Below are 22,786 nucleotides of genomic sequence, written 5' to 3'. Positions count from 1 at the left end.
TTTTTTTTTTTTAAGAGTGGCCTTACAAACCTTAAAGACATCCTTTAATAATATGGCTTCTTTTTGTCGGTTTAAACTTTATATAAATGGAATCATACTAAGCATTCTCTGTGCCTTACTTCTTTTGCTCAATATTAGCCTTATTGAAGTAGCTTGCTTTTTAAAAAGTCAGATAAGCTTCTCAAAGCAGAATGGTATAGAAAAACTGAGTCCAACTGAGGCCCGCAGAGTCTACATGATGGGTAAAATTTCACAGTTTTTTTCCTTCTGAAGGTTCTTTCATGCCTTCCTTTATTCTAGCCTGCCTTCATCCATTCAATACACATTTACTCAGTGCCTAACTTGAGCCATGCTCTCTGATCAAGACTTTGGAGAGACAGCCAGATTAATATAAAGTTATGTGCCTTCAGGTGCTTATATTTTAGTAGAGGGAGATAGATAATAATCAGACAAACTGATTTATAGATGATGGAGTGTAAGTGGAAAAGAGGAAGAGGGGGAGAAAAAGGAGGATAAAAGAAAAGGAAGGGAAAGGAAAAATCAGAATAAGAGTTTATGCCTATAGAGAGTGACAGAAAGGGAGATTCCCCCTCTCATTCCCAGCCATGGTTCACCTTTTAGATCCCCCTGGCAATCATCTCACAATTGCCTTTTCAATCTCAATTCTCCACACATGGGATCCCAAACTCTTTCATCTCAAAGCTTCACTCCTCTCATTAGGAAAAGAAACCTCCTCTCCTTCTTGAATTTTGTCAGCATTGGAGCCTTGATATTCAACCAAATACTAAAGCAATCTTTCCTTCCTTAAGAGTTCCCAGGCTCTAAGGAAGGGTAAGTGTGTTCTGCTTCCTTGAGGTAGGAAGATGTTGAACCATCAAAGGCCACAGTTGGGTTCCTCCCTAGTCACTCCAAGGCAAACACATCTCACTAAAGCAAACATTAATTTTCTTCTAAAAACAACAAAGTTTAGTCTCCTATGAGGAAATCATGTTTCTCTTTGTAACATGGCTTTGACTGCCCTGCTTGTAAAATAACACCCCAGGACTCATGATAAGAAGCATGTGACTTACTTCCTGGAGCTGTTTGAATTCCAAACTTCCTTGAGAATGGATGGAAAAATCTCCAAGTATTTTCAGATAGCCCCTGGGAAAAGAGGTCTCAATTTATCTCCCCACAACCTTACGTGAGAAACTTGGACATAATTCCAAATGCAAAAGAGATGAAAGGATTTTTTTTTTAATTAGGGGGACAGGAATCACCACAGCTTAACTTTGGGATGAATCTTAGAACAATGACAAGATGTGATATTAATAATAGTACTAACAACAACAATAATAATAGTAAAGGAGTAGTCAGAAAATGACTTCAGGTTTCTAGATAAGAAGCAATGAGCTCTGAACTGAAGTAGTGAGAATTCAGTAGGAAAAGTCAGAGACTGATTCAAGGCATGGTACAGGAAGAAGTTGCAGAGCTTGGCAACAAATTAAATAGTACGGCACTGAGAGATGCCAATTTTTCAGGTTTGGGGACCATATGAAAAAGAATGAGGGATAAAGAAAGAAGAGGAGGAGGATCAGGGTGGTGGAACAGGACAGGAGAAAAAAGTCAGCTATGAATATGTGAAGAATCGGATGCTCATACACCTCCTATACTGTGTCAAAGTTCCTCAACTCTTGAGTCAAGAAAGACTTCTCAGAAGCAATTTGGAAAGAAGTTAAAAATATGGGCCCTGGAATTAGGCAGATGTTGGTTTCAATCTTGCCTCCACTCCTAGGGTTGGTGCCTTTTGGCAAGCTACTTTCTCTACTCAGCACCTTCATCTGTAAAATGGAGTTAACAGTGCCTCCCTCATAGGGTTAGGTGGGAGGATTAAATGAGAAAATTTAAGTAGACCATTTTTAATATTTCTTGGCATATAGTAAATGGTGTATGTACAAATTATAAACCTTACTCTTTGTTCACTGCTTTATTCAGCCTTACTTAAATAAGAACCCATATAAAAAGTCTAGATTATCCTTATTTAACACAGGATCACTTCCTCTTTGTTCTCAAAACTGTATTCAACCTTCATGGTCAGTGACAGTTGGCGAGCTCTTTCCTGTAGTGATGAGACACAGTGTTTGACAAAACTCTTTACCTATAGAGGTCAGGAGAATTTTGTAACATTTTGCATGTAATCATGATGAGAATTATGTGTCAATTCATCACACTTTTATATCCTACTCTACCCTACTCAAGGTGATTTCAGTTGAACATGTGCTTATCAAAGCGATGATCTGGCATGTGTGAATAAGGAGTCCTCTCCTGGGTGGGTGCACCATAGCAAATCAATGTATTGTGTGGAGGTGTAAACAAACAAGGTCTATCAGAACCACTGAGATACTCCCAAACCTTATGAGTTAATGTAATCTCCAGATGTTTGCTCTTGTGCTATTAGAAATAAAATGTCTACTTCAGAACACAGTATTAATTCCTTAAAAGTTTAAATGTCCCATGAGATCCTTAAAATTACATGCATTACTGGGCAACTGTCACATAGTTTACAAAGATTTTAAAGAAGAGCATTCATTCATTCAACATCTGTTGAGTGCAGACCCCATGGAAGAGAGGAAACACACTTAGGGGAATTTGACAAATCTCACTTTGAAATTTGGCTCTGCTACTTCCCAGGTAGATTCCTTTATTTCTCTGATTCTAGTTCTCCCCTTTACAATGGAGATAATAAATCCACCTTGTAAAGCTAATGTAGGCATCAAATACTGTAATGTGTTTCAAGTGCCTAGAGCCATGCCTACATTAAACAGAATTTATTAAGTTAATTGATATTTTGATATTATTAATGTAATTGCTGACCATTAATGTTCAATAAATGGAAATTGCAGCTACCATTTTTACATATGTTAAGTACTACAGTGCATAAGAAACAAGTACACTGTCCCTGCCCTGGCTCAAATCTTAGAGAGAAATGCATAAGCCTCTCCAAGGTAATATAAGGTTGGTCCCAAATACTGAAAATTAAGAAATTCAAGTAGAGTACATTTCACAGACTTTACTCTAAAACATAAGAACTTCCTGAGACTGAGCTTGCTCTGGAATTCAAATTATGTTTAAGAAATGCAGGTCTATCAAAGAATGATTGATTTATAAATTCCAAATTGGAAATCATTTCAGCCTTCAACAAATACTACCCACAAAGGATTTCCTAGCTAAGATCTTGCTGAATAATGACATTTGCCTGTGGCTTAGACAAGGAGAAGGTCTGCTTGTATTATAATGTCTACTGCTGGGCTCACGATAACTCAATCTCTCTTCCAAAAGAAACCCTTCTGTGTTTTAGCCATTTCACTTTTATCTTCCTGCATGTTTAACCCTGCAGTAGTGTAAATGTAACTTTACAAGTCCTGTAACAAAGTTATAAAAGTTTGAGGCATTGCTTTTTTATATATTACAAGCCCAACATTTAATTAGATGTGCAATATAATACTAAGTAAATACTACATATTAATTCTTATCTTTACCATTAAGCCCCTTTCTAATGGGAAAAAGTGAAAATATTCACAAAAACTGTAATATAGCTCATGTTCCATTCTTACTATGTATAAAGAGGCAAAGTAATAACTCACAGTGTTACTTTTAATGTCATATTATCTTCATGCCTTGTCATTCCTCTTTGAAAACATCTGATGATAGCTCCAGTGTAAATTCACTGAATCTATTTTCTGAAAGTATATCTTATAAATAACTAATAAGTAATGGCTATTTGCTCCATCTCAAAAAGAACTGGGAAGTGTTTTGTCATTACCAACCACCTCTATTACAGCAAGAGGAAGACTTTATTCTAGGAGTGCTCTATATTCATCTCATCTATTAATTGCCAGATATGTGTCAAGGACTACTCTAGGAGCTAGAAGTTAAAACAGATGAATGATATCTGATTATCCAATGGCTTCTGCAGCGTGTAAGGAGACAGACATGCTCATAGGTAATTCTAATACAAAGCTAACTGTGTCCTCCATGTCCATGTGGATTAATGTTCACTTGAAATAAATCCATGTGTTTCAGATAACATCGATTGTAGCTGTTACTGGCCTATAAGATAATGAAACAGAGCAGTCTCCCCATTTTTACATAGGTTGAGACATTTTAGAGATGAAGATTCATTTACATTTTTTACATTTTTAGTAATTCAAACTGAAGTATCTATTCTCTCTTTAGACTTTTTTGTGCTTATCTATATCATTATACTATCAAGTATTCCACCATTCACCCCACTATTGCCAGAAAGGAGGAAAAATGAAATTATAGCTACCTAACTTAACATTAAGTTTCCTCAAAAAGGCTTTTAAGATGCTTTATAGCATCATTGGGTTGAATGCTAAACTTTTGTCATTATACTTTGAGTACCTGAGGAAAATATGTAAACCAAGACAAGGAGAATGGAAAAGATCAGGAGGGATTAAAGATGCATTGGGGAGTTAGAAAATCTTGTGGTATTCCTGTTTCAGACACTGGTTTGCTATGTGATGCTGGATCCTTTGGCTTCTGTGCCTCTGTTGTAAAATGACGAAGGAGGGCGGCTCTTCATCTTCTGAAATTCCATGATTTCAAGGATCTTAAATGAGAGAAAAGTAAGGCCTTTCCTCCCACCCTAAGACTCTCTTCAGTTCCTGAGGAAAGTTGTGCCCCAAGTGGATGAGAGAAAGTGACAGACCCTTGTGCCAGGAATAACTGACTTATTTTTTTTTCTTTTTTAGAACTGACTTATTGATGATTTTCTTAAAGCACTTCTCAAGTGGGAAAAATAAAGGAAAAATAGCTTCTGGATATTAGCAGCTGGATATTGTTAACAAATAACTACTTAATTGTATCTCTCAGAATTGAAAACAAAAGATTCCAGCAGAGTAGGAATAATAGTGCCCAGAAGAAAGTCTCCCTCATAATCCTTTATTAAAGTCAGGACATCAGGGAGTACAATCTGGAATCGAAAACCTCTAATGATGGTAAGTTTTAGGCTATAGTAACCACTTATTCAAACACTAATCTAGTTGCTGCTATAAAGGTATTCTGCAGATGTGGTTAACATCTACACTCAGTTGATTCTTCTCAATAATATGGGTGGGCCTCATCTAATCAATTGAAGGGCCTTAAGAGCAAAACTGAGGTTTCTCTGAGAAACAAAAAATTTTGCCTGTTCTCTGCAGTGTTAGCTGCTGCCCAAGAGGTTCTAGCCTGTCGGGTCTGTCCTTAGATATCAGACTTATCTAGCCAGACCCCCCACAACTATGGAAGCCAATTCCTTGAAATCCATCTGTGTGTGTGTGTGTATATATATATATATATATAGTCATATACTATATAATTTCTATACATATTAAGTAATGTATATTATATAATACATACATAACATATAAAATATATGCTACATGTTTTCTCTCTTTAATGTGTTTCATACATATATATGTAATATATATACAGTGTGTGTATAGATCTTACCTGTTCTATTTCTCTAGTGATATTCTGATTCATATACCTCTGGTAAATATACATACATATATACACATATATACATACACGTAATATTTTATATAGACCATATATAATGCACAGGTATGTATATGTACATGTATACATATGTATGTGTATTTGAACACATCTGAAAGTATATTACTCGTGGAAACATTTTTCAACATTGATCTTGTGAGATAAAACTGCCAACTTAAAACAAAAGCCAACATACATATAGTAATTAATAAGTGTCAAACTTATTTTACACAAATTGATTTATGTAATGCTCATTTTAACTCTAAGAAAATGGTATGCCTGCCATCCTGTTTTACAGTTAGGGAAAAGCCAGAAAGAAATTAGATGACTCACCCAGGCCTACATGAGTAGTAAGAGGTAGTAGCATCATGATTCAAACTAAGGAGTTAAAAAAAAAAAAACAAAAAAACAAAAAAACAAAAAAACAAAAAAAACCCTCAAGGAGTATGGCTATAGAATCAGAACTCTTATCCTTACTGCTATGCTGCCTCTCGGAACCAGTCCTGAATTTCTCCCAAAGATTAGAAAATGGCACTGTAGCATTAAGAAGTCTAAAACAGCCATTTTCGGATTTTGATCTGGTTGTTGGAACCAAATTCAGCTAGATCTCTGATCTCTCTAGTTAACTCCAAACTTATCAAACAGTGATCCACAGTCTCTGATAGGAACAGGGATGCACAAAGCAGATGAGAAGATTCCTCAGCCACTATGAGCCACTATACTTCAGAAGCTGCTGCTGATAAAAGCACGTCTGTTTGTCTACTCATGGTTTTTGTTAATATTAGCTACCAAGTCAGGAGCAGCTACGGTTTAGGGATGTTGAAGTGTTAGACTGGCCTTTGGAAAAGCAATGTAACCATTGCTATGTTTGAAGATACTACATTACTTAATAGGTTTGGGGATTTTTTATTTTTCCAAAGCTTCCTCACAGAAGTTGAAGGAAGTTAACTCTCATAATTGAGTATCATTTTATGAAACGTATAGCCAAGAGGTCAGGTGTGGTTGTGGTCTCCTTGTCAACTAAAATCCAGGTGACATTGGTTAGGCCCCAGTTTACATCTCATAGACAGTCCAGTGTCCTCCTCCAAGACCTCCCAGACAGTCTCTGTTCTTAGGATCACCCAAGTCTTAGAACTCCAGTTTCTACTTAATTGGATTAGTGCACAGGCGGTCACACTATTCTGCCCATGCTCTCCTGTTTCCTTAACACATCACCTCAAACAAGTACTTCAATCCTCTACCACAATTTTCACATGACTTCGTGGGTGCTACTTGTCCTCTGTCACAAAAAATTGCCTATGACTTGGAAATGAGCAACAGATAATACTGAGATTACGGTGTGTCCTTTCAGTGAAGGCCTGGGCATGGTCTAGTGGACCCTCTAGAGATTATCTGATTTTATCCAGGTGTGCACCTCTGATTATCTTTCTATTAACTAGGCTGTTTTACAACTCCTTTAGGGTTGTAAAAAACTGAGAGTAATGCAAATAATTCCTGTCCAAAGCAGTGGGAATTAATTACGCCCAGTAAAGATACAATTCATTTCTGCTTTATAGAAAAGATCCATCCCAAACATAATATGTTACTGCTTTGTAAGAAATTAACCAGTTTTGTATCTATTAGCAAATATACTTTGGCATTCCTGATTTCATATTTATCCCTGTTCTTCACATTCTCATTTGAACTAGTCTTAATATCATAGTTGCTTATATTAATTAATTAGTTGAATAAAATCCTTGACATATGTTCACTTTATATCTGCACGAGAGCCATATTATTAACTTTTGAAAATTATACTGGGCCATTCTGACCATTAGGGAAATAGACGATTTACACTGAAGAAACACAAAAGATTTTAAATTGAGTATTAAGTATCCTCCTTAAAAACTCTTCTGGCTATTTTCATCAATTCAGGTTCCAACTTCCAACCATGTTGTTAGGCTCCAGGTCTTTTTCTGCTTCTCCTCACCTCTACACAGAGCACTTTCTTATATGTACCCTGCTCCCCATTAGCAAAGAAATTTCAGGAATTATTCTCCAAAACAAAGATCTTTCCCTCATAAGAAGAATCCTGGTACTAACTGTATCTTGGAAGATATACTGGTAAGCAAGATTGGAGAAGGTCAAAAAGGAAAATAAATAAGAATATCTACTTATTTTTTATAGTTGAAAAATCTAAGGCCCAGAAATAATTTGTTCACATATATTAATTCATTATTAAAGAAAATATATCGCTTGCTGTAATACAAAGAATTATTTTACACTGAACTAAAAAATTCAAATTAAGTATTAAAAGTGGGTTATTTTAGGCTCATTAAAACTTTTCTAATAGGATGGGGGGAGTTTTAATCAAATAAAGTACAAATTAAATTCAGGGATAGATATATAGTGATATTTGATCCAATTGTAGATTGGTTTTTCAGAACTGAGAAGGTATCTTCCCAGGAAGGAAAATGTTGTTAAGTGTTCACATTAGTAAATTAGATGAATAATTTAAGTATCATGAATTTACCATAAACTATTATATAAAACCCTATTGTTAACAATATTAATTGGGGTAAGGCAGGAGATATCCAAACTGGTAGAAACTTCCAAAATTTCTCTTAAATGTAGTTTCTTGGGCAGCCCCTGTGGCTCAGTTGTTTAGCGCCACCTGCAGCCCAGGGCATGATCCTGGAGACCCTGGATCGAGTCCCACCTCAGGCTCTCTGTATGATACCTGCTTCTCCCTCTGCCTGTGTCTCTGCCTCTCTCTCTCTCTCTTTCGCTCTCTTTCTCTCTCTCTCTCTGTCTCTATGAATAAATAAAATCTTTTTTAAAAATGTAGTTTCTTTAGGAAAGGATTAAGCTCATTTTCAGGTTGGTGGAGAAAATATGAATAGTTGTAGTGATTTTAAAAGGAACTTCTAGGGGTGCCTGCCTGGCTTGGACACTAGAGTATGCAGCTCTTGATCTCAGGGTTGTAAATCTAAGCCCCATGTTGGGTGTAGAGATTACTTAAAAATAAAATTTAAAAAAAAAAAAGGAACTTCTAGAAATTCTCAAAGTCCTCACAAAATAACTAAAATAAATTTCTAGAATATATAGCTGATGAAAATAATTAGAATAAAATGCGAATATAACAGCTAGTTTTTTTATTCAATTTAACAAAGAGTTGAATGACTTTCTTACTTTCTTAAGGCTTGTCTCAAAATGCCTTTCTTAGGAAAGTGATCTTTGACCAATATGAACAAACTTTACCTCTAGCACTCCTGACCCTTCTCCTGCTTTATTTTCTCTCTTACCATTTATCATTATTGCATATATTTGTTCCACTTTTTAATTTTAATGTTTAATTAATTTTTAAATTAATTCCTCCTTCTAGATATGCTCTCCCAAAAAGCAGGAATTTGTGTCCTTTTGTTTACTGCTGTATCTACACCAACTAAAACAATGCTTGGCACATAGTAGATCCTCAACAAATTTTTGTTGACAGACTGAATATTGCATTCAACAATGGCAAAATATAATTTTTTAAACAGACATAAAAATTATGCAAAAATTAACTATGGGCTAAGCCATAAAGCTAGCCTCAAGAGATTTCAAGTATATCAAACACATCACACTTTCTGACTACAGAGGAACTAAGTTAGATTAGCAATGGTCTACATCATATGTCATCAGGGAAATGCAAATTACAATTAAATATCACTAACACCTTTCAAAATGGCCCTGATCCAGAACAGTGACCACACCAAATGCTGAGAGGATGTGAAGCAATAGGAACACTCATTCATTGTTGGTGGGAGTGCAAAATAGCACAATCATTTTGGAAGACAGTTTATTCTTAGCATATGATCCAGCAATCACATCTCTTGGTATTTACCCAAACGAGGTGAAAACTTATGCCCACACAAACACCTGCACATGATGTTTACAGCAGCTTTACCCATAACTGCCAAAACTTAGAAGCAACCAAAATGTCTCTCAGTAGGTGAATGGATAAATAAAACTGTCATATATCCAGGCAATGGAATGAATATTATTTAAAGCTAAAAAGAAATGAGCTATCAAGCTATGAAAATACATGGTTGGACAATAAGGGCATATTACTACATGAAAGAAGTCAGTCTGAAAAGGCTACAAACTATATGATTCCAATTTTATGACATTCTAGAAAAGGCAAAACTATGGAAAAAAGTAAAAAGATCAGTGGTTGCCAGGAGTAGGGAGAGACAGATAAATAGGTGGAGCACAGATGATTTTTAGGACCCTGAAAATGATGGCTACATGTCATTATACATTTTCTAAACCTGAAGAACATACAAAACTAAGAGTAAACCCTAAAGTAAACTAGTGACTTGGGTGATTATGACATGTCAGTGTAGGTTTATCAGTTGTAATAAATGTACCATTTTGGTGAGTGAAATTGGTAATGGAGGAAACCATATGTATGGAGGGACAGGGGTATATGAAAAATCTCTACCTTCCCCTCAATTTTGCTATGGGCCTAAAATTGTTCTTTAAGAAAAGTCTTTTTTACATTATGTCTATTTTTTTATGTTAAAAAGAAAAAACAAGAACAACACAGAGATAGGAATAAGCTGGACCTTCCCCTTAGTGATACAGCTGGCCCACAAAAGAATCCACGGTGAAAGAACCAGGTGAACTCTGACACCTCTCTTTCTCCCTCTGTGCTTCTTGCTCTACTGTCAGCAGTCTCCAGTGACTGAACTCAGGAAGAAGCCCATGGAAGCCAAGAAAAGCCACTAAAGTGGCCCATGTAGGTCAGTCACCCAGGGCCCCAGCTGGGTGGGGAAAGTGGAAAGTAATCTAAAGGGATAATGGAAGATATACAGCACAAAGTAGTATCTACAAACAACAAAACTAAATACACATAGCACTTAGTGATAAATAGTTGTGAAGATTCTCTTAAGATTAGGAACAAAACAAAATGCCTGCTGTCATCACTTCCTTTCAGAATATTCTTGAGACCTTCTCCAGGATACAGCAATAAGGAAATGAAAAAAAAAAAAAAAACAAAGTATAAAAATCAGAAAAGAAAAATAATATCATTTCTAAATCATATGATAGTTTCAGTATAAAATACAAATTATTTACAGATAGAATATTAGACTGCAAAGAGAAGTTGTATACATAAATATTTTTAAATATATCACATTTTTTACATAACAAATGTATAATAGCAACAAACATCTAACATACTAATAAATAAATTCAATAAGTAGAAAGATCTTTCTGGAGAAAATTATAAAACATAGTAACAGATGTTGAAGTAGAAATAAATAAAATGGAGAGTTAGACCATTTTTTCTGGCTGGGAAAACTTTGTCCTAAAAAGTTGCTTCTTCCCATACTGATCTAGAGACTCAAAGCAATTCTGATCAAGATCTCCAAAGGTTATTTTGGGGAAACTGTCAAAGTAATTCTAAAAATTTATATAGGAGACCTTAGGACCAAGGTCAAGTTAACTGAAGAAAAAAAGCAAGTTGAAGAAACTGACCCTACCTAAAATATCAAGTCTTATCACAAAGTTGTATGATTCAGACAGTGTGGTATTGATATGGAGGCAAATAGACCAATGGAATAGAGTCTAGAAACACCCACACAGAAAAATGCAGTTGGCATTGAAGAAGTGGAGAAAAGGCAGCACAGGGAAAAGTCCTGAAATAATTCAGTGTATCCATTGGGAAAAAAATGAAATTTGTCTCCTACTTCACACCATACAAAAAATCAATTTCATATTTGTTAAAGATTTATAAGGTGAAGAATAAAACTTTCAAAAGATTACACAAGAAAATATCTTCACAACCTCAAGGTAAAAAGGGATTTTTGAAGCAAGACCTAAAAATCAACATTCTTAGGCAAGATTTGAGAATTAAGAACTTTTGTTCATCAAATGACACCATTAAAAGGGTGAAAAAATGATCTACAAATTGACTAAAATATTTGCAATATATTTAACTGATGATGAATTTGCATCCAGACCATGAAAAGTACACTTTATGAATCAATAAGGAAAAGACAAGCTGACCAACTGAAAAATAGTCAAAGGATTGATAGAAAGGATGAATGAATGAAAAATGAAAAAATGAAGGAAGAACCACAAAAGGTCATTGGAAAAGGGTTTGACATCATCTAATACAACTGGACAATATGCAGGGACACAATACTTTCACTCCTATGTATATATTCAAAGGCCGTGGGTTTCAAACTGCGTGTTATGACAGACTCATTTAAAAATGAAATAAAAAAAAAAAAAATGAAATAGAGGGGCAGCCCTGGTGGCGCAGCAGTTTAGCGCCGCCTGCAGCCCAGGGCCTGATCCTGGAGACCCGGGATTGAGTCCCACGTCGGGCTCCCTGCGTGGAGCCTGCTTCTCCCTCTGCCTCTCTCTCGCTCGCTCTGTATCTCTCATGAGTAAATAAAATAAGATCTTAAAAAAAAAAAAAATGAAATAGAGGGCAGCCCTGGTGGCCCAGCGGTTTAGCACCATCTTCAGCCCGGGGTGTGATCCTGGAGACCCAGGATCAAGTCCCATGTCTGGCTCCCTGCATGGAGCCTGCTTCTCCCTCCGCCTGTGTCTCTGCCTCTCTCTCTCTCTCTCTCTCTCTCTCTCTCTCTCCCCCTGTGTCTATCATGAATAAATAAATAAATAAAATCTTTTTTAAAAATTAAAAAAAATAAAAATGAAACAGAATTAAATAGAAAGATCAGAATGCACTACAATTAGTAAGGGTAAGTATTGTTCTGCAAAACTGTTTTCTTTACACATCACTATGTAAGTTAACTGAATTGTGAAGAAAAATATTTTTACTGCGTATCTCAGGCAAATGTTTGAATGCCACTGTCTACAGAAGTTTCACATATGTGCACTAGAGGACAAATAGGAAAATGTTTATGACAGCACTATTATGTTAGGTCAATACTCATTACCAGTAAAATGGATACACAAAATGTGGTATAGTTAATGTAATGTTGGTAAAAATGAACAATCTACTATAAATATAACAAAGAGGAACCTCAAAAACAGCAAGTCCCAGAAGCATACATACTGTATCATACCATTCATATGTAATTCAAAAATAAGGAGAAGTAAATATGTTGCTTGGGAGCACAACCTAGGTACTCTTGTAGCAAAATTAGGTGGCCAGGGACACCTGAGTGGCTCAGCGGTTGGGCATCTGCCTTTGGCAAAGGGCGTGATCCCAGGATCCAGGATTGAGTTCCACTGGGGCTCCCCGCAGGGAGCCTGCTTCTCTCTCTGCCTATGTCTCTGCCTTTCTCTCTGCATCATTCATGAATAAATAGATCTTAAAAAAAAAAAAAAAAACTGGGTGGCCAAACTATGAAGACGACAGGAATTATCTTTTTTTAAGATTTTATTTATTTATTCATGAGAGACACAGAGAGGGAGAGAGAGGCAGAGACGTAGGCAGAGGGAGAAGCAGGCTCTATACAGGGAACCTGATGTGGGACTCGATCCCGGGACCCCAGGATCACGCCTTGGACCAAAGGCAGGCGCTAAACCACTGAGCCACTCAGGGATCCCCAACTACAGGAATTATTAAGACAAAATTCAACATGGTGGTAACTGTGGGTGGGGTGGGGAAGGAGGAGATGCATCAAGGCAGAGCACTAGAGAGATCTTCTAAAGTGCTAGTCTAGTTTTATTCCCTAACTTGAGTGGTGAGGACATTATATATTAATTTTACTATGATTCTTTACCTACTACATACATAGTATGTGCAACTATACATACCAGCAACTGAACCTGCCACATATGTACAGTGATGTATATGTCACAATTAAAATTTGAGATTCGATAATAAATGCCAGCCATTGTTAATTTAATTCTATACCTCATTCTAATAAAAGTTTAATATTAGAAGAAAACACAACACTACAGCTGATGCACAGAGGGCTTACATGAACATATAATTTATTTTAAAAATATTTTAAAACTAACACAAAGTTAGAGATCATCAAAGACAATCAAATCTTTGCTACCTCTCTGTCAGGTCAACTAGTGTCTCTAAGAACTGAGTAATGAGATCATGCCAGGATTACCTCAGTATTAACACCAAGCCACTGGTATCCAGAGTCACCATCCCTCTAAAATTTGATATTTGGAGACTAAAAACATCAGTTGAATGAATAATTGTGTAAGCAGGAAAAAATGGAGGTGAGGAACAACTTCAATACAAGACTGCCTTCGTAAATAATTACATGCAGAATTCAGAATACTCTGCAACCAGGTAGTGTGGGTTAGCATGAAAAGATGCTCCTGATATTTTGTTAAAGTAAGATAAGTTGCAGAACACTTTTCATGTATATAGATATACCGTTTGTACATAGGTATGCCAACTGTTAAATAAGGAAAATAATAAGAATTAATTAATTTCCAAAATATGAAATAACATGAAAATCAAATGGTAGCAGAAGATCAGTTTAGTAATAATCCTGACCAACTCGCCAAATACTCTCTGATCATTAAAGAGCTGGTTTTAGTCTGTGAAGAAATAGTTGTTTGTTTTGCCAGGCTTGCAAATGCTGACCCACATATTTTTCTAAAATAGCAATAGAGACACTACCTACCTACCATCTTGGCATTCCTTATTGGTTGATAATGCATTGTCCCTCCCTCTCGTCTTCACACACAGTGTATGCTCCTTTTACATTATTGTGTTGACATTTGAATGAACTCTGATGTGACTGGTTTGCCCCGAAGTACCTTTGGTGAATTTATAGTCCTGAAAGTGTCAGTGAAAAAAGTTTTAACTGCTCCCTCCCCATATGTGCTTTTAATTCAGCTCAGATTGGTTATAATAATTTATTTGAATATAAGATGTAAAACAGTAAAATTATTAAAGCTTTTTCTCTCCTTCCTTATGCTTTGAGCTTTAGGGACCAAAAGCTAACTTATTAGATGGAATCAAGTCTATGGACATGCAATGAAGTTGCAGCACAAGAAAAAATGAAAAAAAAATTCCTGTAAGTAAAATATTTGATGACTAGTCTCAAAAACTACATGAGCTGGGGCAGCCCGGGTGGCTCAGCGGTTTAGTACCACCTTCAGCCCAGGGCGTGATCCTGGAGACCCGGGATGGAGTCCCGCATCGGGCTCTGCATGGAGCCTGCTTCTCCCTCTGCCTGTGTCTCTGCCTCTCTCTCTCTCTCTCTCTCTCTCTCATGAATAAATAAATAAATAATATTAAAAAAAAATTACATGAGCCAAGATTATGTATGGAATTAGAAGACTGTCTTTCCCTAAATTCCAGATTACTCCCCTGTAAATATAAGAGGACAGAAAGTTTAAACATTAACTCTAAATCCCAGTGGTCTGCTTCTAAATCTAAAAAAGCCACTTTCCAAGGACTTTTTTCAAAAAAAGTCACCCTGAAAAGGCATTCTGTTCTAACTTCAGGGCAGAGGAAAATAGGAAACATGGCTATGAACTGCAGTTGCCATAAATAGCTCCACTGAGCCATTTCCTATTATTTTTCCTTGCTTTCTCCCTATTACCCAATAGTGTTTCTTCTCAGCTATTTCTTCTCTAAGGTGAGTAAATAAGCACGGCTCAGAAAATACCTGAGCAATGGATCTCATCCATTCAAATCTATTTCTTGTGCTATAGGGCTTTCCGTTGCAGCTTTGAACAATAAACAGCCTTAAGTGCATTCTCTCAGCGTCACAAGACTTCCAATCTCCCTGCGTCTGCATCTTATTCACGCTTTGCAATCCCCATGAGCCATTTTTCTAGATTAGGTATATCATTAAGGAGGTACTAATTTCATGTGCATAATGTCTATGGTGCTATTAGCTCACACCCTGTGAGGGGAAGGGAGGGCTGGAAAATGATTCCAGTATGGGGACAAAGAAACTGAGGCAGAAAGGGACTATAAGGGAAGGGGGTGAAACTGAGTGGGGGAAAATTAGAGAGGAAGACAAACCATGAGAGACTCCTAACTCTGGGAAACAAACAAAGGGTTGCAGAAGGGGAGGAGGGTGAGGGGATGGGGTGACTGGGTGATGGGCACTGAGGAGGGCACATGATGGGATGAGCACTGGGTGTTATACTATATGTTGGCAAATTGAATTTAAATAAAATTAAATTTAAAAAAAGAAACAGGCAGAGTAGAGGGCTCAGTTGGTTGAGCATCTGACTTTTGGTTTAGACTCAGATCATGATCTTGGGGTTTAGGATCACCCCATGTCTGGCTCCAGGCTCCCGGCTCAGGGCTTGGCATGGAGTCAGCTTGAGATTCTTTCTCTCTCTTCCTCTTCCTCTGCCTGTCCCCCTGCTCACCTATTCTCTCCCTCCTTCCCTCTCAAATAAAATAAATAAAATTTAAAATAAAATAAAAACCCTGCAAGGCAGGATAACAACACGGAGGCATCACACTTTCACAGCCGGTTTTCCTCTGCCAGGAATTGTAGTATATACAATATCCAGATCTTGGTGACAGTGACTGGAATCTGTAGTAATAAATGCATTAAAGACTGAGGGGATAAGATCAACAAACAGGTCTCTTACTCAAACTCAATCCCACAGGCTAGACAAGTGTACAAAGTCAAAATGTTTTGAGAATATTAAGAAATACCTATCTCTGTCTACAAATCCAGTAATAAGATATATTTCTGATTCTAATGATATCATGATCGAACTGCATTTCACTGATCTGTGATGAAGATATTGTAAGGAGATCTCAATTTTTTCCAGTTTTGTATTCCTGTTTGTCAGTTGCATTCATCTTTATCTGCAGTTTTCTGATGATAAAAAGAACAGGAGAGCTGGTTTGATTGACAGCCATCCCTGGTGCAGGATTTCCTCTTAACTGTTAAGTATGCACCTCACTCTTTACAATGCGTCTCTAGGACACAGCACTCAGAAAGCCAGGAGATAACATTCATCGTTATTGAACGGGCTCAAGGCTTTAGCAGGATGTTACAAGGTAAAAGAGTCTTTAATATCGAACCCAACTTTTAAACTGGGAAAATTTGAAACGTAATGTAGTTTACTCCACAGCTTACATTAGTATGCTTGGAAGAAACTAATCTAAGGATACAATGCAAAATGGATACACATTTAATGTCTGCAAGTTTGTTTTTATTGTGCATAAATTAATTGCTTTCAAACATGTTATTTATGGAAACGAGGTACAAAGAAACCACTTTTTTTCCTGGGGTCTTCCAAAAACTTGCTTTACTATCATGTAACTGCTTTCTTTTTGATTATAGGGTGAGTTCACTGAATTTCCAAAGGAACAAGTTTCACTGTCATATTAAGTTGAAAAGCCTGTTTTTAAATATACCCACTGGAAATATTTACCAGTAGTTCAAAGTATTATACAAAATCAGCATTATGACTTTTTATCTTTGCTTCTCATACTGAACAGGTATTACATGTACTTTTTAAAATTAAAACTAAGGAAATTTGGACAGATTGTCGACAGTAGTATCCATAATGTAATTCAGTATTTCTCTCAATTTAAAGCATTATTTTCAATCTTTTTAGAAGGAATATGTATATGCATATCTATGTATATTGATATATACACTCACTTATACTTTTCTTCTTAAAGAAGCAACTTTCCTCACATTTTCTTCAGTGCTTTTGAAGTTAGTTTCAAGCTTTCAAAACTTCATGACACTATTTAATTACTTAATTCAAGATCTACTATATCTACCCCAATTATGTATCTGTAGCTCACTCAATGCCCACAATGTGCTACAGAAAATAATACAGGCCTTTTTCCTGCATGTGGGTTTCCTACAAGTCCATTTCTCAAAGCCTATTTCTATAATCTGCAATAGGCATAGCTGCTTAAGGACCCAAGTAAGTCTTATTTCCTTTCAATATTAAAAAAACTGTTTTGACTTTCTCAGAACTCCTTAATTTCTTTGGCTGGCACCACTCAGTGAGCTTTAATTACTGTCCTTTTTTTTCCCCCTCAATAACATGAAATTCATTTCATTTTTTAGAACTTTTCTTTACTATGATATTGTCTTTCGTTGTTTTTGGTATTAGTATGTCCTTTCTGTACAAAATGACAGTGAGAGTAGATTTCTCATATCCTTGTAAGTAGATTTCCCCAACATTTTTGCTGGTGGTGACATTTTACCACTCTGGGCAATCCAGAGGCTGAGAAATATTGCTCTGCAGCCTTCTTCTTCCACTGAAGTTCATTTATTATGTTTCCACAAATTTCTGTGGTAGTGGGATCTTGTCTGAGCACCAACTTTGGACTACAGGCTTCTTGAGAGCCCCGATGGTCACATTCATGTCCACATTCCCTATGATACCTAGAATCCAGATTAACACTTAGAATGGTCTGCATGGATGCTAGTTAAATCTAGTTAAGTTCTCGTGCAGAATCATTGTGATGATTTTTGAGAGAAAAGATACAATGTCCTGTGAAGGAAAACTCATGGGAGGAATCTGTCCTGGTTCCTCAATTAACCACTGAAATTAGGTTTCAAATTATACTGATGCCACAGATGAATGCTGTTACTGATACAATATCCAAAATTGGTCTTTCCAGTCTGTGTACAACACATTTTTTGAATAACAAATATTAGCAGATGGTGCTGATATTGGAGCTCTGGTAGTTGCTAAATTTTAATTTTTTCCTGTGGAAAAAAAGTCAAATTTACAGAAAACCTGCATAAAAGGCATAATGAACTTTTTGGTAAAATTCAAATTTACAGAAATCTTGCAAGAATAGAGTCAGCAAAATTTCTGACATTGTGCCACATTTGCTTTGTCTGTGTTCTCTGTGTTGTGTACATTATATACATATACACATACTACTTTTGCTGAATCACTTGAAAGTAATATGCAGCTTTGAGATTCCTTACTCCTAAACAGTTCGACCCATATCTCCTAAAAACAAGGACGTTTCCTCATGTAATCGCAGCAGTAAAATTCAGGAAATTTAACAGTATTGCCAGACTATTCGTGTCAAACATACAGTACATATTTAAATTCCATCAATTGTCCCAATAATGTCTTCTATAGATTTTTTTTTCCTTTTGGATTTAGGATCCAATTCAATGTCATATGATGCATTTAGTTATGTGTTGGTTTAGTCACCTTTGATCTGAGGCAGTGCCTCTGCCTTCCTTTTTCTTCCATGACATGGATTTTTAAGAGTATAGGCCAATTCAATTTGAGCTTGTCTTTTTACTCATGACTGAGTTCAGATTATGCATTGTTGGCTGAACGTCTACATAAATTCTATTGGATCCTTCTGAGATAATCCCATTAGGAAGCACAGAATGTCAGTTTATCCTATTACTGAAGATGCTAACTTGCATTACTTGGTTAAGATGGTGTCTGCCAATTCCTGGTACTGTTTCATGCACATTTTGGAATCTGTAAGCAGAACTTCAGACTAAGCCTTCTCCTCTCCTAATCAGAAATTAGTCTGTTTGATCCAATTTGCTATTTTCTAGAACATATTTTTCAATGCACTTCAGTCTATCATCTGCCCCTACACTCCCCCAAAAGTGCCCTGTCCAATGCCAGCAGTGACTGTCCTGTTGCTCCTTTTTTTCTTCAATCCTTCTCACCAGTTCTCAGCAGCATTCCACACTGTTGATCATTCCACTCTTCTAGAAACACCTCCTCCTTTGACGGCTCCTGCTTTTCTGATATTCTTATTGGTCTCCTCTGAAGGCTCTGTTCACTCTATGCAGTCATTAGACATTGAAATTCCTCAGGATTCACCGTAAAGTCTGTATTCCTCTCACTCTATAATCTCTGTACAAATTCATTCATGCACATGGCTTCCATGACCAACTAAACAGAGTTAACTCCCAAATTGATATCTCCAACTTCAAACCATTCTTTGAGCTCAAAGCCCAAATAGCAATTGCCTCCTTCATAGCTCTACTTAAAAAAAAATCACAAAGCTACTTCAAACTCAAAACACTTAAAGCCAAATTCCAAAACCTTCTACCTCTCTACTCTTCATTATATCAATGAAAGACATATAAAATGAAAACCCATGAATCATCCTTAATACTGCTTTTTTAATCACAGTTCCCCAAAATCCAATCCAGTAACAAATTTTATTGATTTAACAGGCAAACCTTTCTACTTCTTCCTAAAGCCACAAGCTACCACTTTAATTTCCTAGTCTAAGGCGTCATTGTTTCTTTCCTGAATAACTATATTAGCTATCTGACTATCTCCCTGTATTCACTCTTGCCCCTGTACCCATACCCTGTTCTCTGAACTGGGGCCAGAATTCTTTTCAATTAGTATCTCTCTCTCTGTCACTCGCCTCTCTTTGTCTTTGTCTCTCTCCTCTCATACTCATGCTTGCAGGCAGATACACACACACAGACAAACTCATTCTGTACTTATAACCTCTGATGTCCTTCACTGATTTTGGTATGAGGATCTACAACCTTTTCTTAGTATGGTTTAAAAGATTTGCAGAAAATAACACTTACCTACCTTACAACTTCATTATAGGCACCTGTAGGCCTCATGCTCTTTATGTCAGTCAAATAAACCTGCTCCCATTTTTAGAAAGGTGACATTTTTATTCCTCAGAGAATTAACACATGCTCTTTCCTTGCCCCAGTTAATTTCTTTCCATGACTCAGAACTAAGTTCAAATATTACTTCCTCTATGAAACCTCCTTGACTCATCAGACTAAATCATATGTACTCATTGCTCCAGATACCATTTTATTACAATTAATTATATCTTTACTTATGTGATTATTTGAGGGTCTAACTTTTAGACTCTAAGTTCTGTGGAGATAGGGTCTTTTCCTTTGGGCCCATCATCTAACCCCAGCACTTTGCTCAGTGCCTGCCATATGGTAGGTGTTCAGTAATAAATATATGTACATATTTTATTGAATTCATTTCCTTATCAAATACTTGCTGTGTGTTTACTACATGCCAGTACCATTCTAAGTATTTTAAAATGTTAAATTATACAATACATATGTTCAAAACATACGTTCCATGTTTTCAAGTGCTTTCAGCTGCTTGTTTTAAACTGCGTTGTAATCGATACTACTTCAAATTTATGATATGAAGCATACATTTTAATGGACAGAGTATTTTTCTGGGCCTTATAAAGGTGTATTTTTAGGAGGCTTTCTTGTGAACCCTATAGGCTAGCCTAAATGTATCACCCAATACCAAAATCATAATGTGGAGAGAGATGACATAGCTCTGTGAAATTAATAGCAATGGTTGACCTTGATGTGGACCTATTTGTGAAATGTTCTTGTTTAGATAATATCTGATAATACTGGGAGAAGTGTGGTTTCAATTATTTCATAATTCATTAAATCAATAATTGTTAGAGGAGTAAATAAAAAGACCTTCAGTAATTCTTATGAACCTAGAGACCCATGTGGTAAATCTTAGAGCAGAGTTGGGTTCAACAAAAGCATCTTCCAGCCACCAGAAGGAACTTGGAAAATGTTCTAGAATTATTAACTTGAGTTTCTTGAAGAATTATAAAGTTAATCCAATATCCTCATCTACCCCTTTTAAAAAAAATCTGAAGACTCATACAATTTCCTGAAGATTTCACTCCTCAAATATTATCACATACTCATTATTTCCTACTTTCAACTCTGTGCCATGTCATCTTGCTTCCTGGAGTACACACCACACTGGACACTGTAATTTGTCTCAACTCTCATTGTTTTTTTGTTTGAAGGGGAGGCTTGGTTTAGTTTTGTTTTAAAGAATCATATGTCTTTTCCACACTTCTCCTCTTCTCCAATTATTTTAATGGTGGAATGAGGAGAAATTTGGATACTCACATGATAATATGTTTTTACACTCATGAGGCATCTCAAGTATAGTGTGAAAAAGAATCATCTGGAGATCTTGTTAAAACAGATTTCTGAGCTCCACCAATAGAGGTTATCATTTAAGTAGCTGTATAGTCAAGTCTATAAAATTGCATTTCTTTCATGGTTTATCTGTTCTTTAAGAAATCTTTGCCTAATCCAAAGTCAAATGATTATTCTGAAAAAAAAAATGATTACTCTGTTTACAATTATCTTTTCTTCTAGAAGTCTGATAGTTTTAGCTCTCACTTTCAAGCTCCATTTCAAGTTGATTTGGGGTATAATATTAAGAATAGGGGTTCATTTTATCCCCATACGTATATCCAATTATTTCAGCACCATCAAGTTACTCTAGCGTATCTGTGAAAATCAACTGGACCATGTATGGGTGGATATCTCTCTGGATTGTCCATCTGCTCCACACTGGATTGAATATGGTAGCTTTACAGTAAGCCTCCAAAATTCAGGTACTGTTAGTCCTCTAAAGTTGTTCTTCTTTTTTCAAAATTGATTACACAATTCTATTCTGGGTTTTGGAATTTCCATATAGATTTTAAAATAAACTTGCCAGGATTTGTATTTGTATTGCATTGATTCAATGTAAAGAGAACTGCTATCCTAGTATGGGACTTCCAATTTATGTATGGCAAATATCTCCCTTTGTTTAGGTCTTCTTTAATTCTCTTCAGTAAGTATACAGTTTTAGTATAGTATACAGTTTTTACACATTTATTCTCTATAGTTATATAGCCATTTAGGTTTTCTATTTCTTCTTGGGTTCATTTGGAAACTCCTGTCTTATCAAGGAATTTTTCCATTTCAATGAGAATTTGCCTTTATAAAAAGCTCCCAGATATTGATATGGTATACAGGACAGTACTTTGATACCATTGTACTATATCACTATAAACGTCAAGAGCATAACAGATTTCTGTTAGGTAGTTACTCTTTTATTTGCTATAATTTACAGAGAAAACCTCTCAGGATATAAATCTCAGGAAACAGAGTGACATCAAATTCTTAAATATTATCCCAAATAGACATTTAAGTCACAATATGTTCAAGTTTTAGAATACAAGTCATATTCAACTGTCAAGAATAATTGTGAGTGACTTTTAGCATGTATTCTTGTCCAGCTTAAAAATATATATAAACAGGATCACATCCTTATACTCAGAGGATCTTGTCTCAAGGTAGAAATAAAATGACAGGCTATAACTGGAACTATTTTGTGGATTTGAGTAAATGTTACCCTGTTTTTGCCTATCCCAGAATACTGCAACAGCAGTGATTTCTAAGAAGTACCAAATTACCATGTGTTGACATATACATGACTGAAGAATACAACATACGAAGTCAAAGGTTAATGGGTGATTAATGGCTAAATACTAGTCTAGTGGGAATTATTGATA

At 36.1% G+C, this 22,786-nt stretch overlaps 1 protein-coding gene across 1 annotated transcript in view; it reads right to left on the bottom strand.

Moving 5' to 3' along the window:
- Positions 1-22,786, bottom strand: part of ABCA12 (ATP binding cassette subfamily A member 12) — a 281,179-nt gene that overhangs the window by 213,337 nt on the left and 45,056 nt on the right. The window lies entirely within an intron of this gene.

The sequence above is a fragment of the Canis lupus genome, chromosome 36 (genome assembly GCF_048164855.1).
Source record: "Canis lupus baileyi chromosome 36, mCanLup2.hap1, whole genome shotgun sequence".
NCBI classification, from domain to species: domain Eukaryota; kingdom Metazoa; phylum Chordata; class Mammalia; order Carnivora; family Canidae; genus Canis; species Canis lupus.
Note: the sequence above shows the minus strand (reverse complement) of the source record. Positions and strands in the feature narration are given on the sequence as shown.